Here is a 21,440-nt window from a genome sequence, read left to right as displayed (position 1 = left end):
AAAGCATACCCATATAGGTTGTTAGGTTGTAGTCCAACAAATCTGGCTAATATGTCCCAAAAGGAATCTCTGCATTTATCTGTCTTTTCTATGGTTTCCCCTAAGAGAATTACCACCACCATGCCCATAGCTCCACACTGACTACACATGAAAGTATCATGTACATGTTATGTTATCATGCAGAGGCAGAGTGGAAAGTGAACTGGATTAAGAGGCAGAGAATGTAGAATGGTATCTCAGCTCTGCTACTTACCATTTCTACTATCTTTTTTCAAGTCATTAATTTTATTGGTCCTCAGTTTCCTCATATTTCCCTATCATAAAATAAGGAGATTATACAAGATGATAGATAAGGATCTGCAAGGATTTCTAAATTTAGGGTACAATGATTTTTTTTAAATTCCAGCACCCCCCTCTCTGTAGCACATAGTTACCTCAAGAGGCCAATACTCATGTTAGATGGTTATTTGTACACATGATTCATAAAGGTATCCAGATATATTTCATGTGCTATTGCAATACAGAGATTATAAAACATATAACATACTCATAATGATTATCATATAGTGAAGGCCTGCTATGCCTACATTATACAAATACCGTGACTAACATTTCAGCTATGTTCATGAAATAAATTTGTGAAGATTATGAAGTATTTCATCTAAAACCTTAAAAACAGCTACTACCATGCCTTTCATGGTTAAAAGAAGTGATCATGTTACGCTAATTTCCTCTTTTTTCCCCATTGTCCTGTATAGTGAATACATAAGACCAATAATTAGTAAAGACACAAAATAGCATTGGATACTGCAGCATTTCCTCTGTCATGATTCTGTAGTGGCAAAAGAAAGTTATTTTGTAAAATGAGAGCCCAGTGTTGCAGTTGTATTGACTTTTGTGTCATGTTTGTTTCAGTTTGCTAGTCAAAACAAGTTTCAGAGCTCTTCCTGGTCCAGAAGGTTCAGTTTGCCTTATGAAAATGAAGCTGTCTTGTTTTCTGGTTCATAAATCATTGTCAAACCAAGCTAGATAACAGAAACAAGTCCAGATTCTCAAATGATTATTCTTAGAGATGATCTATTAAATATACAGAATACAACTTGATTTTCATAAACCATGTTGACTTCGCAGAACTGAGACTGGAGGGGAAAAAATGTCTCATAAGTGGAGGTATAAGAACTTGAAAAAAATGGTACCAGGAAGGAATTTGGGATGGGGGAAAGAAAAAATGATGGAGGAAAAAATTTTTGAGGGGAGGCATGATAACCCTTTTTTACATAAAAGATGTATGCTGCCTTATACACATCTTCTTTGATCCCAGAGTTCAATTGTTGCATTGAGTACAGGAATGACTCTCTTTCCTCCATCTCAGGGATAATAGGAAGAGTATCCAGAAGAGGATAATTTGATAGTCTCTCTTTCATCAGAGGTCTGCTTATTTCTCTTTCCTTCCAACAACAAGGCCTTTTCTTATATCATTAGCTTACTTTGTTGTTATTGTCTGTAAATAGTAGGTACTATATAAATTCATATTCTCTCACCTTCTTACCAAAGACTTGTTTTATTTGTTATAGAGTTCTTAATATTTAATTTTAATGAATACTTTAATTTTTTTAAATCAAGCACTTCATGGGGGTATCACATAGAATTTTCATTTTCTAAAATTAATGAAGATAAAAACTCTATTAATCAAATTTTGCCTTTGTTAATGTCCTGCTAATATTTTTAATTGTATGAGACAAATAAACAACTTAAGGCTGCCGCAATAGAAATCAGCTTACAATGCATGATGTCAACAACCATGAAAGTATATTATGAATAAGCATGAGAAAAATGTTTTTATTTCCTCTTAAATGTATATTTTATTTAGGGAATTCAATTTAAAATGTGAAAGGAGTGTGTAAGAATGAACACTTTACCAATTCAGTTACTATTTTATGATGTTCAGATAATTGATTTTAAAGTAAGAAGTGATCAAAATACATGTATGGTAAGTTTTAAGCATATGTGAAAATCAGCTAGGAATGTATTTATTCTAAAAATCCCATGTCCAATTTTGATTTGAAATGGATCTATTTTAATGTTAGATTCATATCTGTGAAATGCAAGAAATCTTCCAATATTATTTTAGTTGATGAATATTATACAGTCACTAACTGATAAGAGTGGGAGTTATGATTGGCATGCAAGTTAAAAATCATTGAGGCATTTTTATTTATGTGATTAACTCAAACAGAATTTTACCTTAAATATATGTATATATGCATACATATACACATATTTTCATATCTACACAAATTATTTTTCTCTTTAAATTAAATTGGAAATGATTAAAATTAAGTACCAATCTAACCAGGCAATAACTTTAAAAACAAAGTTAGTTGACCAGTGTAATTTGAAAATTAAACCAAACACAAGTGAAAATAAATTTTTCAAAGAAATATTTTAATCCTCTCATTCGCATAATATACAACTGTGAATAGATATGTGTTTGCATAGACTACAATTCTGAAATGGATTTGTGACTCAATGTTAGGTTGAGGTTTGACAGTTTCCCACAAAATTAGAAAATACAAATTGTTGATGAGAGTTCAGAAGTGAACTAAATTAATGACTCTTCATAACTGTATCACACATGTATAATGTAGGTGAGATAACATTAGTATAAAAACATAAATTTTAACTCCTATATTAAAAAAAACATTTTGAGTATTTAGATAATACATTTTAATAAGACCTTTGCAGAACTGTATTTAACTTGCTAATCTTTAAAAATACTTGTATTAGAACAACTGCTAGTATGTTGGCAGAAGACTTAAAAGGAGCCTTCATGTTAATATTAGGAGTATGAGGCAACTTTGTCTCCAAACCTGATATTACTTAGGCATTACAGTGGGGCTAGACACATGTTATCTGTGAAGTATGCATTCACTTATTTACAGCTCTCCACCTTCATTCTCTTCAATCAATCAAATTACATTTATTAAGCACCTACTATGTGCCAGGCACTGTGTTAAGCACTGGGGATACAAGAAGAGTCTTTTGCTTATCAGTGATGCCTATTTCAGGAATTTTCTGTGGTTGTTACATAGTGTCATCCATCAGAACTGGAAAGACCTTAAAGGACCTTGAGCCCAAACTTCTTACTTCAAGTATCAGAAACTGAGACCAAGAGAACGGAAATGACTGCTTGTTTAACCTTGGGCAAATCAATATTTTTCTGATTTAGCTGATTATTTTGGCATCATGAGTTTAAATCTTGGCTCCACTAAATTAGAAAAAATACTGGTCTGAACAACAAAATAACTAGTGAGGAAACATTTAGGGTCTCAACCAGTTGTCAGCATCCTACAGACAAAGATACTGAATGAGTTACTGAATGAGCTACTGAAATTTTTTTTTGTAATAGTAAAGAAGCAGGAAGAAAGTGGGTGCCCACTGATTTGGGAATGACTGTACAAACTGCAGTAAATGAATGTAATGGGATATAATTGTGCCATAAGAAATGATGAATATGAAGAAACTTGAAAAGACTTATATGAACTGATGAAGAGTAAAGTGTAATAGCAGAACAATTTCTACAATTACCAGAAAAGCCAAAAGAAAATAACATGGTAGGGCTTCAAAACTCTGATCATTGCAATGACCAATCATGATGACGAAATGATGGTGAAATTTGCCTCCTGTCTCTTAGCAGAGAGAAAAGTTGACTATACATGTGAAATGAGATGTACATTTTCAGACATGGATTATTTGTTGATCTTTCATGCTTGACTGTACTTTTTTTTTTGGTATGAGAGAGTCCTATAAAAAGAGAAAGATCAATAAAAGTGGCACTGATGTTAAAAATAAAGCATCAGTAAATCAATTTCAAAAAATAAAGTCAAATATTTGTTCAGTTACTTGCAAAAATGAACACCTTTGGGGTAGCTAGGTGGCACAGTGGATAGAGCACCAGCCCTGGAGTCAGGAAGACCTGAGTTCAAATCCAGCTTCAGACCAAACACTTGACGCTAGCTGTGTGACCCTGGGCAAGTCACTTAACCCCAACTGTCTAAAAAAAATTGAAAAAAAATAAAAAAAACACTCCAACTGGAGTTATTTATACAAAAGCAAGGACTTTTTTTTAAATATTTCACATTTGACTAGAAAATTCCACAGTGTGCCCAAATAATTTTACTTGCTAGAAGAAGGTATAAGGAATTAAAAAGAAGAGACCATGATCAGATCTATGCATATCTTTTGACTCAGACTACAAAAAAACCTCTCTATTTTCAACATTTGAGCTGTTCTTGTAGATTACTTAATAACTGAGTGAGCAGTTGCAACTATTACCCTGCATGAAAATAGACGCATGAATGGGTTCAACACTATCACAGTCTGGCTGGGTCACGGCTGGCTGGTATGTTAATAATGCAATGGGCCCACAAGGCAGTGAAGTAAACCAGTTGGGTGAAGGCAATAGTCATATAAGATTTAGGAGAATATTGTGCATTATTCCAAAGCAGAGAAAGCAAGCCACTTAATTATGCAATAATTTCAATTAATGAAATACGTATTGTGAATAATAAATAAAAATTATATTATTAATAATAAGCTAATATATGTATTGTTTTAACATTTTCAAAACATTTTATAAGTCATCCCATTTAATCTTTACAACAACCTTGTGGTGTAGAAACTGTTATTATACCTATTTTTACAAATGAAAAAAACTGAGGATAAGAGGCTAAGTGATTTCGTTTTTTCCTTTTCCTTTCCTTTTTTCCTTTTTTTCTTTTTTTCTTTTATTTATTTATTTATTTATTTAAGTATTTTTGGCTAGGCAATCAGGGTTAAGTGACTTGCCCAAGGTCACACAGCTAGTTAAGTGGCAAATGTTTGAGGCCAGATTTGAACTCAGGTCCTCCTGACTCCAAGCCTGAGCTCTATCCACTGTGCAACCTAGCTGCCCCCATAAGTGGTTTCTTAAAAACCACACATCCAGAAAGTGTTAGATGCTAGATGGAACCCAGGAACTCTTGACTCTAATCTTGACATTCTTTCTAATAGTATGTACTTTCTTCTTCACAACAAATGAACCAAGCACAACTTCTTACCTACAATCCAATTCTAACTTGAGAGATAGTCTTTGAGAATTGCTGTAGCCTCCCAATTCATCGCCTTGTGGCCAATCCAGTAATGAGCCTGAGAGACATGGAGTCAGATGAAAGAAAAAGGAAGAGCTAATGCGTCTCTAGTCTCCGGGATCGAGTGGGAAGGGATAACATGCTATCTGGTCCCACAACCTCATTTTACAGATGAGGGAACTGAGACTCCGAAAGTTTACCCAATATCACTTAGGATGTAAACATATAAGGTCATATTTGGATGCCTTCATTTTGCGTATTTTTTTTCTTGTTTTCTTCCCTGTTAGACTATGAATTCCTCAAAGGCAGGGACTGACTTTTGCCTCTTTGTGTATTCCTAGTACTTAACACAGAGCATAATAGGTATATAATTAAAAAAAAAATATTGACTGACTGACTGAAAGGTAAGGAAACTGAGACCCAGGGACTTTAAATGACTTGGCCAGTATTACACATACAGCAAACATCAGAGGTCGTATTTGAATCCATAATTTGTTAGAGTAATGCATTAAAAAATATGGAAAAATGAGCAATGAAACATGTCATATGATTCAGTTTCCAAGATAAGAAAACTGAGGCCTAGAGAAGGAAAAATGGTTTGTCTAAGTTCACATAGGAAGAAAATTGCAGAACCAGGATTTAAACCTTGGTCCTGAGATTGTAAATCAGTAGCATTCTTTTCACCTTTACCACACTGATTCCTGGAATCAGTATACATGAAGACACTGTATTTGATTTAATCTAGTTCTAGCGCTTTCCTAACTATATTCCAGGAAAATCAGGCATGATCCACTAAATGACCTTCCAAAAATTATCACTATAATAATCCCCAGATTCATTTGTCTTCCTCCCCACCCAAGAAGGGACGTTTCTCTTAGGGACCTATTGTTGGATAAAGTTATTCAGTTGTCCAGGCTCTTCATCCAGTTTGAGTGTTAAGAGGATAGCAAGCCACATATGGGCACTGTCTGGAAGAGGTTAATAGAGAGGGAGTGTTTATATAGATAAAGGTAAATGAAGAAATAAGGCTATCATCTTGATGACACAGGATAAACCTAAAATTGCCAGCAAAGAAGGAATGAGAATTGTCCTATTTTACCCAGTTTGAGTATAAACATTGATCAAATTCCTCAGATATCTGGTCAGCTCTCTGCCATATTGCTTTTGCTCTCATGGACATGGCTTTTAGTTCAGCATCTTACAGTTTCTGGGATCCTGATGCCTCTTTTTGTTTCCTATAGGTAACAGTGAGTGTTAGAAACCAAGGGCAGGGGGCCAGCTAGGTGGCACAGTGGATAGAGCACTGGCCCTGGATACAGGAAGACCTGAGTTCAAATCCGGCCTCAGACACATAACACTTACTAACTGTGTGACCCTGGGCAAGTCACTTAACCCCAATTGCCTTTAAAAAAAAAAAAGAAAAGAAAAAAAGAAACCAAGGGCAGGAAATCCTGACCTGAGATGATAAGGAAGTACAGCAACTTCTTAACCATCAATTCAATGGTGTCTATAACTTAAAAGGGGGGGGGGAAGAACCCTTATATTTCCTGATTCTTATTTGGAATAGCAATTAAAACAAAATTGAACCAAACAAGGAATATATAATTCTAGGGTCTTCATAGTTAAATTATTCAGCTATTGGCTAAATGAGCCCTGATGTTTTAATCTGAACTCTAGCACAGTACTAAATTGTGTGCTTGACTCTAACAATGTTCTAAGATATAAGGCCATTTGACTGAGGTCATACTTAAGATAATAAAACTCTTTCTGATGAGGTTCATTTACATATTTGTTTTCCTTGCCCCGATTCCATTTTTTTGTGTAGATTTAGTGCAGTTGTTTACAGTGCTGGAATTTTTATGATCCAGGGTCATGCATGAGAATATTTACAATGTCAGGGATAAATGTGACCCCTATTTAAGCAGTGTATCTTGTTTCCAAATGAAATCCAAACCACATTTATGATTTTAATATATTTATAAAGCACTTAATAAATGTTTATTTTCTGAAATAAGAAATATATAAACATCTCCTGTATTGTTGAAACAGTGAACAGGCTTATTGTCTCCATGCCCATGTTAGCATTGTAGATGGATATTCATTTGTCAATATCCTTATCTTTGAAAGGAAGTACAGTCCTTATAGGATTTCTGTATTTGCAATCCAGTTTAAGATCTTTTGAAAGCAGCAGAGAAAACAAATAATGTTGTAAATAATACCTTAGTTAGAAAGTGGAGTGGGGGAGAATGGGGAAAGGATAAGGAATAAGTTCAAAGAAATCAAATTTTTCTTGCCCATACTCAGAGAGTGATGATGTTACTTATTAGAATTCTACATAATATATATGTTCAGGTGGGGGTATGGATCCAGTGGTAGGAGAGGAAGTCCCATACTCTCATCCCTTTGCAAGTGGATATCTGTGGATTCCACAGATACCTTGGTAAGGAAGGCAAGATGGAAAGATCTCTTGAAACACAACAGGAAGATGTAACACATATGTGTGGAAATTATGTGAGAAAGCCATTAATTATGTTGTTTTCAATATCCTCTAAAAGGGTTGCCCACCCCTAACTACATATTTATATATATTTACTTGATAATCAATAAAGGAAAATGGCTGCATTATTTTGATTAAAATATCAACCCTCGATGTTACAATAAAATGAAATTTAAGAAGCTAGAAAAGGGAAGATAGCAGCTCCTGCTACCCTCCAGCCTATGATATATGATATTTTCAGGCTGCTAGGAGAGCAGACACATTAAGAAAATAGTGCTAATGATATTAAAGTACTTTACAAGGCTTGTTACTAAGAGCTGACAAACCTGTCAAGTGTATAATGTAGGAGGCTATCGTAACATTCTCAGAAAACCATACCTCTACCCCATTTCACTGCAATCTCCTAATAATGGAGCTGCTATAAATTCTAGCCAGCAATGGGACAGAGCCATGGCTTCTCACCCCAATGTGAAGACATGATAAATATAAAAGAAAATGGCTGTCAGTTTTGGCGCCCGAACCTTATTACAAAGTCTTAATCTTACTGGCCTCAGCACCTTTTATCACCGCCTTGTTATGAGCTGATGGCTTTTTTATTTGCTGGGAGATGGAGGATGTGTCATTTGATGTCCTTTTATGTAGCCACTGCTCTGTCCTCTCATGAAAAAAAATTTTATATGTTTATTACAGTAACCGATTAAATGCAAGACTCTTGCTCTTGGTACAGGTACTTTGTTCTTAGGATTTAACAGAGACTGTATTTAAATAAGCCATTAAGAGTATTTATGTGAATGAGCCTCAAATAGGAAATTAATTTTTTCTGCTCTCATGATGTATTTGCAATATTCATTGTTTATTATCATTATTGTTGTTATTATTATTGGTCATTCTTCTTCCAAGGTCAGATGGAAACCCCTGGCCTTGCATTTATTCTTTCTTTAAACACCAAGCTTTGAGGAAGGAGGTCCTGTAAACAAAGCCTGGCTCAAACTCGGCTCTGGTTCAATCAGTTTGATCCTTAAGATGAGATAAATCACAATTATCTAAATATTATTCTGAAATCTCACAGCTGACTTCCCATCTTCTTCATTTATGGCAAATAAGAGCCTGAACTTCACTTGAAACAATCACCCTGACAGAACCTCTGTCCCCCAGAACTGCAGCAAAGTGCTGGCATCAGGTACTTAACGAAACATGACATTGATGGGTTGGTTTCAAGCTGTGGGCAGAGACTCCATCACTGGATCTTATCCTCAATTTGTGTCCATAAAAAGGGATGGCCTATTGGGTTGACACAGAGAGCTTTACCCTTTTTGTTGTGTTTGCCAGCTGTGAACTAGACTCTAAGAGAAGGAAATAACTAATTTCTAGGCTGTTATGGAGCTGTTGGATCCACTCTGCCTATGAGTGTATGCCCCTTGTGTACATTTCTGAAGCTGAATATCCACCCAAGGCCTTTGAATCCTTGAGTCAAAGGCCAAGTGTGCCACAGAGATTTATTTCTCTATTACTTGTAGGAAATGAGCAAAGTTCAGCCACATGACTAACCACTCTGCATATCTCCAAATCTCTGCAATATGATTTCCTCAAAATCTTATGTAATACGCAAAACCAGCAAAATTGATTGAAAAAAATTTAAAAATTTCAGTTACATTGTTTATGTGACTAACAATTAACTTGTATACTAACAAATACTTGGACTAATGACTTTGTTTTTTGACTAATTGACCAAATTAAACAATTGTTTTGTTATCATGACCATCATGACATATGTTGTTGTTCAGTCATTTCAGTCATGTCTAACTCTTCATGACCCCATTTGGGCTTTTCTTGGGAAAGATACTGAAGTAGTTTGCCATTTCCTTCTCCAGCTCATTTTACATATGAAGAATTGAGGCAAACAGGGTAAAAGTGCCTTGCCCGAGATCACACAACTAGTAAGTATCCGAGGTCAGATCTGAACTCAGATCTTCCTGACTCCAGGCCCAGTGATCTGTACCCCCTAGCTGACCCATCACGACACATAGCCACAGACCTATTTTCCATGTCATGCTCACTATGAGAAATTATGTGATTTTAAGTTAAGGCTCATTGATTAGTGATGTATTACTTCTGTGCCATAGGGAAAATATTGAAAATCTTTTTTTTTCTTCTGAAAATATGGGTATTTCTGTCTATTATAAACTACTAATCAAATGGCTGAAACCATACAGTTAAAATCTCCCTCTGAGTCCTTTTAACACCTTGACTTTTAACTTGAAGTCTTTTACTGATGTGGTTCATGTGTTTAAAATGCAGCCTTTGGGATGAGTGGGCAATGGAACATCCCCTTGTGTGATTGTTACTGTAATAAGACATTCGTGATTTGCCAGTACACAAGAAAAAAAGCTGATGAAAAACCCAATACATTGGAAAAGGCAAATTGCTTGTCTGGAAATTTAATTAAAAAGGAAATAGCCCTCCCCATATAAAGGTTGGCAGTCCCTATCACAATCCTCTTTCACTCCTCCTCTTCCCTCCCCTCCCCAAGTACAAAAAGAACTTGCTAGTGAAATCCACACTGATGCATATTAATAGGAAAAAGCAGCCAATCACAAAGCTCCAGAATCTCTGAGCCCCGAAGATGTAGAGACAAGGGTAATATGTAAGGCAGCCTGGGTTACCTCAGCCCCTCTCATCTACTTTCTCACTACTCTGAGGACACCCCTCTGCTTGCCGTAGGAGCTATTAGTTTTACATTTCTAATCCTTTTTCTGAACTGATTAAACTCTAAGAAAGTACGTAAGGAAGGCAGATGACTTCAGCCTCCAATCACATATGCCCATACATTTTGCATGTTTCTGTTACTTACTTTCAGTGTTCCTTGGCAATTGCATAGCCTGAATGAAAACCTTGCCTGAAGGTTATCCATTGACACCCAGTATTATACTAGAATGTCAGACCTTCCTGAATAAACGGTTGACATGAGATCCTGTCTCTAAGTGCATCCTCAGAAAACCACCATTGCCCTTTGCCAAGGGAAGTTAACATCATAAAGTGAGGCCTGCATCTGACCAAATGGGAATGACATTGCAGATTAAGGGCTCTTTAAATTATGCATTTAGTTCAGACTCCTGGGGAGAGAATGTGAGACAAAGCGATGGCAGCAGACTTAATCTGTGTGGAGTTGTTAAAGCCAAAAGACGTTTTCAGGAAAACTTTTGCAGACATAAAAATGGCTGTAGCAATAATGTATGGGAACTTACATTGTTATATTATCCAAGATTTGGAGGAAAAAGGTGAGAAGGAAAATGAACTTTAAAAAAAGACATGTTTCTAGGGTTGGTTTTGTTTTGTTTTGTTTTTTGGGTTTTTTTTTTACATCTGTTAAACAGCTGCATACAAAGGAAGAATGGGCAACTTTATTTCTCTTAGTATTTAGCTCTAGAAGAGCTTTCCTTTTATAGGTTCTCTAACTTACCAGACAATACAGACACATTCAGTATGTGATTACTTGGCTATCAACCTTTGTCTAAATTATCCATCCATGTGTCACTTAACGTTTGATTCACCAATTTACTAGGTAGAAGTATGAAGGTTTCTTTTATCACTAAAACAAATACTTATTAAGCTATCAGTGTCTTCCCAATTGAATGTTTATTCCCTTAAAATTTTAACATATTTTATTAACTCACATTTATGTAACTCATGTGGATTTTCAAAGTACTTTCAGGCACAACCATGTGAGTTTAGCATTGTAAATGCAATTTTCCTCATTGTACAGGTAAGGCAACTGAGTCTTAAAGAGGTGTTAGAGTTGGAATTGAAATAGAGATCTTTCCTGGCTCTTAGTCCAACACTCTTGTCACTAATAATAACTAACATCTATATGATGTGTTAATTTTGCAAAACACTTTACAAATATTATCTAATTTGATCCTTATAACAATCTCATGAGCTAAGTATGGTAAAATTAATACTTCCATTTTATAGATGAGGAGATTGAGATAGTCACATAGCTAGTAAATGTCTGAGACCTCTATATACTTAAGTCTACCTGACTCCAGATCAAGCACTCTATCTTTTGTGCCTCTTAACGACCACTATACTACATATATTTTTTCATTATATTTCTCCATTCTTATTCATGCTCAAGTGATATTTAGGAAACTCTTTCCTCTTCTAGAGAACAAACTTTCTATCTTACTAACTATTCTCTTCAGTATTTTTTGTCTCGAGCATTAATCAGTCCATATCTTTATATTTTCTTTTATTAAGATCTAAATCATCAAATGAGAAACATGATCTGGACAATATTTTTCTTTTATTAATCAAAGAACATCAGAGTAATAAGAGACATCAGTGAACATATAATCCTACCCCGTCATTGAATCAATGAATCAATCAATGAATCAATCAAGTAAGCATTTATTAAAAACCTGCTGAGACCCAAAAAGATTATGAATTTTCTAAGGTCATATAGCAAAATTTCAAATGATAAACTTTAATATTTTTGATTATTTTGCTTTGGTTATTCTGAAAAAAAAACTTCCATTCTTAGGAATTAATAAGATACTGCTAAGAAAAATGCTAAGTTGTGTATTTTAGGTATGTGTGTGGAATGAATTCCCTTCCCCAGTCATGAGGGCATTACTACAAGAGGCATCTTGGTATAATGGAATGAGCCCAATAGTTGGAGCCAGAAGAGACCTACCTTCAAGACTCATCTTTGATCCTTACTGGTTCTATGACCATAAGCAAGTGATAATCTCGTGTATTCACATTTTCCTGAGGTAGCCTGTGTCAGAAGAGAGAGAGATAGAGAGAGACAGAGACAGAGACACAGAGACAGAGACACAGAGACAGACAGACAGAAAAGATTTAAAGCCTCACCAAGGAAAAATTATGAAGAAAGACAGAGATAATTAGCATCACTCAGACCTAGAGATATACAAAGGTCCACCACCCAAATAGACACAAAGGGGAAGAAGGATAGTGTACTAAAGAAAAAAAAATTATCCCTTCACTGGTACCCCAATTCCAAGGGTAAATTGGGACCCACCAGAGGAGAGAATTCCTTGATGTGTCCCAGAAAATGAAGGATAATTGTCTTTAACATAGAGGTTCTTTGGTCTGAACTTGTTCTGTACTTGTAGGATGAGGTAAAACTTCATATTTTTACGTTTCTTGCTTGCAGAAGAGCTGAATGTATTTGAAGAGACAAATCAATGTTTTCATCAGGGTAGAGCCTGATTTGGTGTAGGGATGGGGTGGGGCAGGGAGATGAATCATAAAGATTATTATTGAAAGAACATACCAAAGTGAAAATGCTTTGTACTATCAAGAGACAAGGCCCAATGGAACACATGAAGTACGTTATATAATTGTGGTGAGGATGAACAGATGAGTATAAAATATTTTGTAAACCTTTAAGTGCCAAATAAATGGCAGCTATTATCATTACTACTAGTAGTGTGAACTTAGGCAAGTTGCTTTTTAATCATGGCTTTCAAGTGGTCCAGTAATTTTAAAATTATTTCTCCTACACCTATTTTTTGGTCAGTTATTTTTCCAATAAGATATTTCACATTGTCTTCTATTTATTCATTCTTCTGGTTTGGTTTTATCGTTTCTTGATTTCTCATAAAGTCGTTAGCTTCCATTTATTTGCTCAATTCTAATTTTTAAGGAATTATTTTCTTCAGTGAGCTTTTGTACCTCCTTTTCCATTTGGCCAAATCTACTTTTTAGAACAACATTTGTCTTAGCAAATAGGATTTGTGTTAAAGATTAACTGAGTTCTTTCACTATTCACTCAAGGTTGGGGGATTTTCATGAATTAGTTGGCCTGAGTTGGGTGGTTCTGAGGAAAACATATAGGCCTGCTAATACCACTTATATCTCTGTAAAGGGACTGGCTGCAATGAGATCTCCTATTGAGGGCTCACGGGGAGACAGTGGTAATAGGAAGTAGTTTGGACTTAGGGGAGAAGTAGCTAAGTGGTATGAGCCAGGGCATGGAGTCAGGGAAACTTGAGTTCATGTCTGTCTCCTGATACTTACTATGTGACCTCCAGCAAGTCACTTAAATCTTTATTTGCCTCAGTTTTCTCACCTGTAAAATGAAGATAATAATGGCACCTACCTCCCAGGATTGTTGTGAGGATCAATGGCATGGCAATTGCATGCCAACAACACACTAACAACACACCAACACGTAACTGGGAAAGCTAGCAACATGGCAATTGCATGCCAACAACACACTAACACTTTGCTATGAAAGCTGGCAACGCATCAATTACACACCAACAATAAACTAACACTTTACTGTGAAAGTAAGCAACATGCTAGTTAAATGTCACAAAACAACATTAACTTCAACACACTAATGACATGCTAACACTTTAACATGAAAGCCAACAAGATTCCAACAACATGCTAATGCTTTACCATGAAAGCCAGCAACATGCCAATCACATGCTAACAATATAGTAACACTTTACTGTGACAGTAACAACATGCTAATTAAATGCCACAACACACCCATCACACATCAACAACACACTAACAACATGCTAGTGCTTTAATGTGAAACCAGCAACATGCCAATTACATGCCAACAATACACTAACACTTTACTATGAAAATAACAATATGGTAATTAAATGCCACAACACACTATCAATATGCAAGATAACATATCAATCACATGCCAATATCATACCATCATCTTACTGTGAAAGTAGATTTACATGCCAATCACATATTAATGCTTTACCATGAAAGCCAGCAATACACCAATCACATGCCAACACCACACTAACACTTGACCACAAAAGCAGTCAACGTAGTAATCAATCCTACAACGTGGCAATTACACATCAACAACATGCTAGCACTTTACCATAAAAGCAGACAACAGATAATTATACACCAACCACATGCCAACAATACGCCAACACTTTGCTGTGAAAGTAGGCAATATACCAACAGGCCAGATGCATGCAATTAACACACCAACTACATGAAAACGACACACAATCACATGCCAACAACACATCGACAATTTGCTGAGGAAGCCAGTGGCATACCACTTACATGTCAACACCACTATCACTTTAACATGAAAGTAGGCAACATGGCAATTACATGCTGACCATTACATGCCAACAACACACTAACTGTATTCTATTCTAACCCTATCATTCCATCAAAAAGATAATTATTGCTGAAAGTGACTGACTCTTTAAAACTACCAGAAGGGAGAAGGTGTTTTGTAAATTATAAGCATGCACTACTGTACTAATAATTATGTGCATTTTGAACACACAAATTTAGAAATTAAGTAGGACACCCACCTTGCAGTGTTGTTTGTGAGGATCAAAAGAGATAATACATGTAAAGTGCTTTTACAAGTTGGAAAGTGCTGTATAAATACTACCTGTTTAACTTGTTGTTGTTATTATTTATTTACTTCTCTGTTTATTTATTCATTCATTTATTCACTTATTTATCTATCCACTTATTTGTTTGTTCATTTATTTTTTTGTCTACTTATTTACTTAATGTACAGCTATCTTATCCCCCTCCACAAACTTTCTGGACTTCAGTCTGAACAACTCTAGTTTCTTCATCTAATTTGAAGCATTGTCCCGAAGTTCTTCCCTACGTTCTTTATTGTCCTAGGTTGCTTTCCTAGTCATCAGTGTACTTGCTAAAATGTGATAACTGATTCTGAACACAAGTCACCGATATGGTAGGAGCAAAGGATGGCATATATCAGATCTGGTCTGATCAGAGCAGAAGAACTATCATCCCCCCAGTCTTGAATACTATGTTGCTTTTTTTTTTCTTAATGTAGCCTGAGATTGATTTAGTGTTCATGGCTGTCCTAAAAACACTGTTGGCTCATAATGAATTACTTACTATGATCTCAAGATCCTCTTTCAAAGGAAATGCTGTCTAGCTACACTCTCATGTCTTGTACTTATAAAGCTTTTGAATGAAGGTGTAAGATTGTGCATTTAATTCAATTCAGCAAATATATAATAAGCATTTACTAGGGCCCAGGTGCTTTGCTAAGCATTAGTGATACACTAGGGGGGAAAAAAAAGATTTCCTGTCCTCATGGAGCTTATTTTCTGCTATAGAGATAGAACTCATGTGCAGATAAGTAATGACAGTCATTTTAGGACAGAAATTTCAGCTGGGCAAATCAAGAAAGGCAGGACATAAGAAGCAATATCTGAGTTGAAACTTACAGGAAGCCAAGGATTGTGCTGGATGAAGATAAAGATAGTACATTCTAGAAACAAGGAAGAACCTATACTAAGGCACAGAGCTGAGACATGGAAGGTGGAATTTAAGGAACAGCTAGTAAGTAGGCTTTTGGCTAATGTAGAGTGCATGAAATGAATTGTACAATAGTAAAACTAACATACCATGAGTCATTCATTTACTCTTTATCTGCCACAATAAATGAGAAGCCTGGGGTGACATATATGCACACAGACTTGGAATTTGCTACCTTGGTATTATTACATATCTACTTATCTTTTTATTAAATTTCATCTTATTAGAATCAGTCTTGCCTATCTAAAACTTACTGTATCCAATTCTATCATCTGATATGTTAGCTATCCATCTCAGCTTTGTGCCACTAGGAAATCTGATAAGCGTGACATCTATGCTTATGTGCAAGTCACTGATAAAACTTGTAAACAGTCCAAGGCTATTTACATAAACACAAATTCATTCCTCAACCCCTACTCCTTCCACTAGAGATCTATTTCAAAGTTGATATTGAACCATCATTGACTACTTCTTGGGTCTAGACATTCATTCACCTTATTAACTATTGCCTTGCCCATATCTCTCCATCTTTTCCACTAGAATAGCATTAGAGACTTTGCCAAATGCTATGCCAAAATCACATAAACTGCACATTCCTTCAGGAACCTGCAAAAAATGAAATATAATTTGTCTAGAATGACCTACCCTTTTTTTTGTAAAGGAAGAATATAAAGCTATTTATTGACCACTGTTCACCAATATTTACAATAAAAACAATACACATTTGTATAATATTTCAATAGCTGCAAAGCTTTTTTTTTTCTTTTCCTGATTCCCATGAAGCCAAGTGACCCAAATATTCAAAAGGCTGGTCCTACATGTTGAAGCAATGGGTTAGGATAAAGAAAAAAAAACTTGCCTGTCAGGAGTATAGAAGACTACATAACATGGGAACGTTTGCTTCCCCATTTATGTCCATGGTTAGGAAAACATAACCTCACCCCCCAACTCTTACTAAATTCCTCCCTTTAGGCAGAATATTTAAGTTGCAACAGGTGGGGGTGTTACTAAAGATTAGGAGAGGACCCTTCGGTTAGTAAAATAAGATTGCACACCCCTACTTTCTGAGGTAGGAAGTCTAAGTTTTTCTCTTTGAAAATCAAAGCCAAAATGTTTCTATTTTAACACTTTACATAAACATCCAAACAAGTTCTGTCAGTTTTTACCCATACATGTTTCTAAACTAGGATTGGGCAACATCAATGATCAAGATGTCAGACGTGTGGGGAGGCTTCAAACAAGCATGGCCATTCTTCTGCAAATCCTGGAAGATTTGTCCACCAGATCTGACCAATGAGGCTTTGGGGAGAAGATCCCTTTTGGATAAACGTGGAGTTGTCATCTTCTGTGAATATTTGGTTCCACTTTTGCATCCACAGGGAAGATGCCCACACCAACTTAACTGGGCCCAGACACTGAGACACCCGGACACTGAGCGCTACCTTGAACACTCCAGCAAAATTGCAAAGTGCCTTCAAAATCATTCTCTTCTGTCCAAAAACAGTTAAGTGTTTGGAAAAGTGAAGGCAGCACATTTTCTGTCAGTCAGGAGGAAGAGGCTCTTAGGCTCCCCAGAACTGAGCAGTAATGGAAAATGGCTACTGGAAGAAACCTATCAATGGATTTACCTCAAGATTTTTATTATTTATTTTATTAAGCTTTTATTAAGTTAATATGCAAGTAAATGTCAAAATTCTATACGGACACAACATTTTCTCAGACAGCTAAACACAGGAATACATAGGAGCTAAACATTTCTTAGGATTCAGAATAGTGACTACAAAAGGTATTTTATCAGTATTTATAAAAGTTTTTTTTTCTCTACTGTGGAGGAAGTTAATAATTCCTTAGTATCAAATGATCTCTTTTGTGATGAATGTTAAGTAAATGCAGAAAGCTTGTATTTACTTGTTTAGAGTTAACAGCTCTCCACTGCTGTCCATAACATCAATGATTTGGTCTGGATCAAGGTCCCTCACAAAGCCCTGAAGCTTGTCATTAGACTCACCTTTCTTCTTTGACTTGCTATCATCTGACTCGCTGTCAGATAAAGACTTTCTCTTGGCTCCATCTTTTTCTTTACTGGCCTTCTGAGAATTCAGAAATGCTTCAATAACGCTGATCAATCTAAGTTTTCTTTGGGTTCCCATGTGTTGTGGGCATCTGTAAATCATTTGTGTTTTAAGAAATACTCCATTTTCCTGTTCATCCACTCACTGGTCCAATACCTTCTTCCCCATAAACTCCTCAGGCTTCTTCCACTTCTTCCACTTCCTTATTCTTGCCATCCCGTTTTTTCCTCTTCTTTTGCAATGTAGTTTTATTAGAGGTCTTTTTTGCATTCTGAAAGAGCAATTACTAGAAAAACGCATGACAGTCAAAAGGAAGTTTACATGAGAGAAAAAACTGGTTGAATACAATTTCAAAAATATGGAATGCTTCACAAATTTGTGTGTCATGGTTGCACAAGCCATGCTAATCTTCTCTGTATCCTTCCAATTATAGTATATGTGCTGTTGAAGTGAGCACTGGAATTACCTACTCCTGATGAACTCATGCTAACTCTTTGTAATCACTGCTTCCTTTTTGGATACTTTTTTAACCATTCCTTCAGTAATACATTCTAAAATTTTGCCAGGTATCAAGTTCAAGCTTATTGACTCATGTTTTATGGACTCCATTCTCTTACCTTTTTTGAAAATGACTTTTTTTCCTGCAGTTCTGTGGCATGTTAATGATATTTTGAAAATAATTGACAATGCATTGTTCAGCATTCACATATCAACACTCAAAAGCATAGCTCATCTGGACCAAGGAATTTAAACTCATCAAAGGTGCTCTCTTATTGACTCCCTTTTTATCTTGTGTATCAATATCCTATTAGCCATTAAGATTGACATATGGAGAGTAGTAAGATAGAAAGGGTATTGCTAATTAAAGATTTAAGAATCAAATGATGAGGAAGGATAGAGAACAGATTAAAGCAGGTGGTGGGGAAGAGAAGCCACTTGTGGACCTGGACCATTAGACGGAAGAAGTGGGAATGGTGGTATGGTTGGCAGCAGGATAGAAGTTAATAGGGTAAGGCTATCAGGATCTGACCGGTATGAAGAGTGATGCAAAGGACTCTTGGGGGGGGTGAGCACAAACAACAATCACATGATCATCATAACTACCTTTTACATAGTACTTTAAGGCTTGCTAAGCATTTTACATATTATCTCATTTGATCCTCATAAAAACCCTGTGAGACAGGTCACTTGAGAAAACTGAGGTTAAAAAATTAAGTGATTTGCCCAGGGTTGCACAGCTAGTAAGCGTCTCAGGCAGGATTCAAAATCATATGTACTAGAATCCAAAACCAACTTTCTATCCACTGTGTGACCTACTGACTCTACGTAACATTCCCTGAAGAACTTTTTCTGTCCTTGGCTATGACAGAAGTGGGTCTTAATAGACTATAAAGTGCTCTCTCTCTCCCATCTCATCTCTCATCTCTTTGTCTCTCTCTCTCTCATCTCTCTCATTCTCACTCTCTGTTTCTGTTTGTCTCTGTCTGTCTGTCTCTGTCTCTCTCTGTCTGTCTCTCTCTCTCTGTCTCTGTCTCTCTGTCTCTCTCTCTCTCTCTCTCTCTCTCTCTCTCTCTCTCTCTCTCTCTCTCTCTCTCTCTCTCTCTCTCTCTCTCTCTCCTATCTGCTATAGCAAGAACAGGATAAGAAGCTTCCTGGTTGATGGTTCTTTCTCTTCGCTAATGTATCTGTTCTAGCCAGTCTATTGCTTGCCTGGATTTTACCCACCATTCTGCTTTAAACCCCGATTTCTGTGTTATCTCTGACTAAAGAAGATAGGTATCCTGAGGGAGAGACAGGAGGAAGCATGTGCTAATCAATCCAAACCTTTGCTGCCACCACCTTCCCTCAGTTTTCAATGGACATAGACCAGAACACTTGAACCCAAAAGGCCTGGGAATAGCAGCCCCTCAGTGTATTCACTCCCCATGCCCTGAAGACTAGCCCTAATTTTGCTCTGGCTCACATAGTCATCATTGAGGGAAATAATGCCTGTGAAGGAGGAATCCATCTTCCTTGCAACAACAAGCACCAACCGCTGATCAGATACTACCAATAGGTAAGTCTAAGAGTCTGGAAATACCAGCGCCCCCTAGACCACAAATCCCATTCCTAGCACTGTCTCTTCCCCAATTATCCTGGTTATCAATAACTATGTATTTCCTGGCCTGGAAAATGGTGCTGAAGTCCCCACCTCTTCAGCAATCACAAATACCATATACCCAGAATAGAAAGTTCTCACCATCAAGTCACATCTGAATCACAGATGCAGAAACTGCTTGTAGAGATCTCAGCCTGCAGATAGTAAGTGGGTTGAATAACTAGTCAAAAGATTACAGGGGTCTTTTTATTATCACTGAGGCAGTGCTGTTGCTTATCCCGTAGTCTAATCTGGTGGGGGGCAGCTAGGTGGCACAGTGGATTGAGCACTGGCCCTGAAGTAAGGAGGATCTGAGTTCAAATCCAGCCTCAGACCAAATACTTGACGCTTACTAGCTGTGTGACCTTGGGCAAGTCACTTAACCTCGACTGCCTTAGGAAAAAAAAAACCTGGTAACTGGAAGGTTGTCAGAGGCTAACAGGATGCCTATGTCAGGACCACCCCGTAGTCAGATCTGGGTCATAGTCCTGGGTTGCAGTCCCAGGGCAAGGCAAAGCACTAGCACACTAGAGCTTGTCGCCTCAGTGCAATAGGGACCCTAGTCACAGTTCCAGGGCAGAAAGAGTGTTTGTGATCACTCACAGAAAATAGCACAGGCCAAGAGAGTAGTAAACACCTTTCCTTAGATCATACCACCTTGGAAGAACAGAAAACTTACAGGTCCCTAGAAGTATCTCTGAAAACAGTTGCACAAAAACCCTTGAAGATTGGGACAGTACACCCTCCACCCTGGAAGCAGAGGCCTACTTTAACAAAGAGTTAAAAATCAGGTAAGATGCTAGAAAGATGAGCAAATAACAGGAAAAAAAATTCTGACCATAGCAAATTACTATGGTGACAAGGAAGATCAAAACACACACTCAGAAGAAGATAATGAGGGGGCAGCTAGGTGGCACAGTGGATAGAGCACTGGCCCTGAAGTCAGGAGGACCTGAGTTCAAATCTGGCCTCAGACCAAACACATGACACTTACTAGCTGTGTGACCCTGGGCAAGTCACTTAACCCCAATTGCCTAAAGGCAAAAAAAAAAAAAAGAAGAAGATAATGGAGCTGAAGCTCCTACATCCAAAACCTCCAAGAAAAATATGATTTGGGAGGAGCTACATGGCACAGTGGATAGAGCTCTGGCCCTGGAGTCAGGAGGACCTGAGTTCAAATCCACCCTCAGACACTTGACTTACTAGCTGTGTGACCCTAGGCAAGTTATTTAACCCTTGATTGCCTCACCAAAAAAAAGAAAAGAAAAGAAATA

The 21,440-nt window shown here is 36.7% G+C and overlaps 1 non-coding gene across 1 annotated transcript; it reads right to left on the bottom strand.

Annotated features, from left to right (window-relative positions):
- Window positions 1-18,381: 18,381 nt before the first annotated feature.
- LOC144456463 (U6 spliceosomal RNA) lies at window positions 18,382-18,486 on the bottom strand. Its single transcript, XR_013485550.1, has one exon. It is a non-coding gene; the product is annotated as a U6 spliceosomal RNA (small nuclear RNA).
- Between the last annotated feature and the right edge of the window lie 2,954 nt (window positions 18,487-21,440).

Source organism: Phascolarctos cinereus, unplaced genomic scaffold (assembly GCF_003287225.1).
Source record: "Phascolarctos cinereus isolate Bilbo 61053 unplaced genomic scaffold, phaCin_HiC Scaffold_3;HRSCAF=262, whole genome shotgun sequence".
Taxonomy (NCBI): Eukaryota; Metazoa; Chordata; class Mammalia; order Diprotodontia; family Phascolarctidae; genus Phascolarctos; species Phascolarctos cinereus.
The sequence above is the reverse complement of the archived record's forward strand: the minus strand, read 5'-3'. Positions and strand labels throughout refer to the sequence as shown.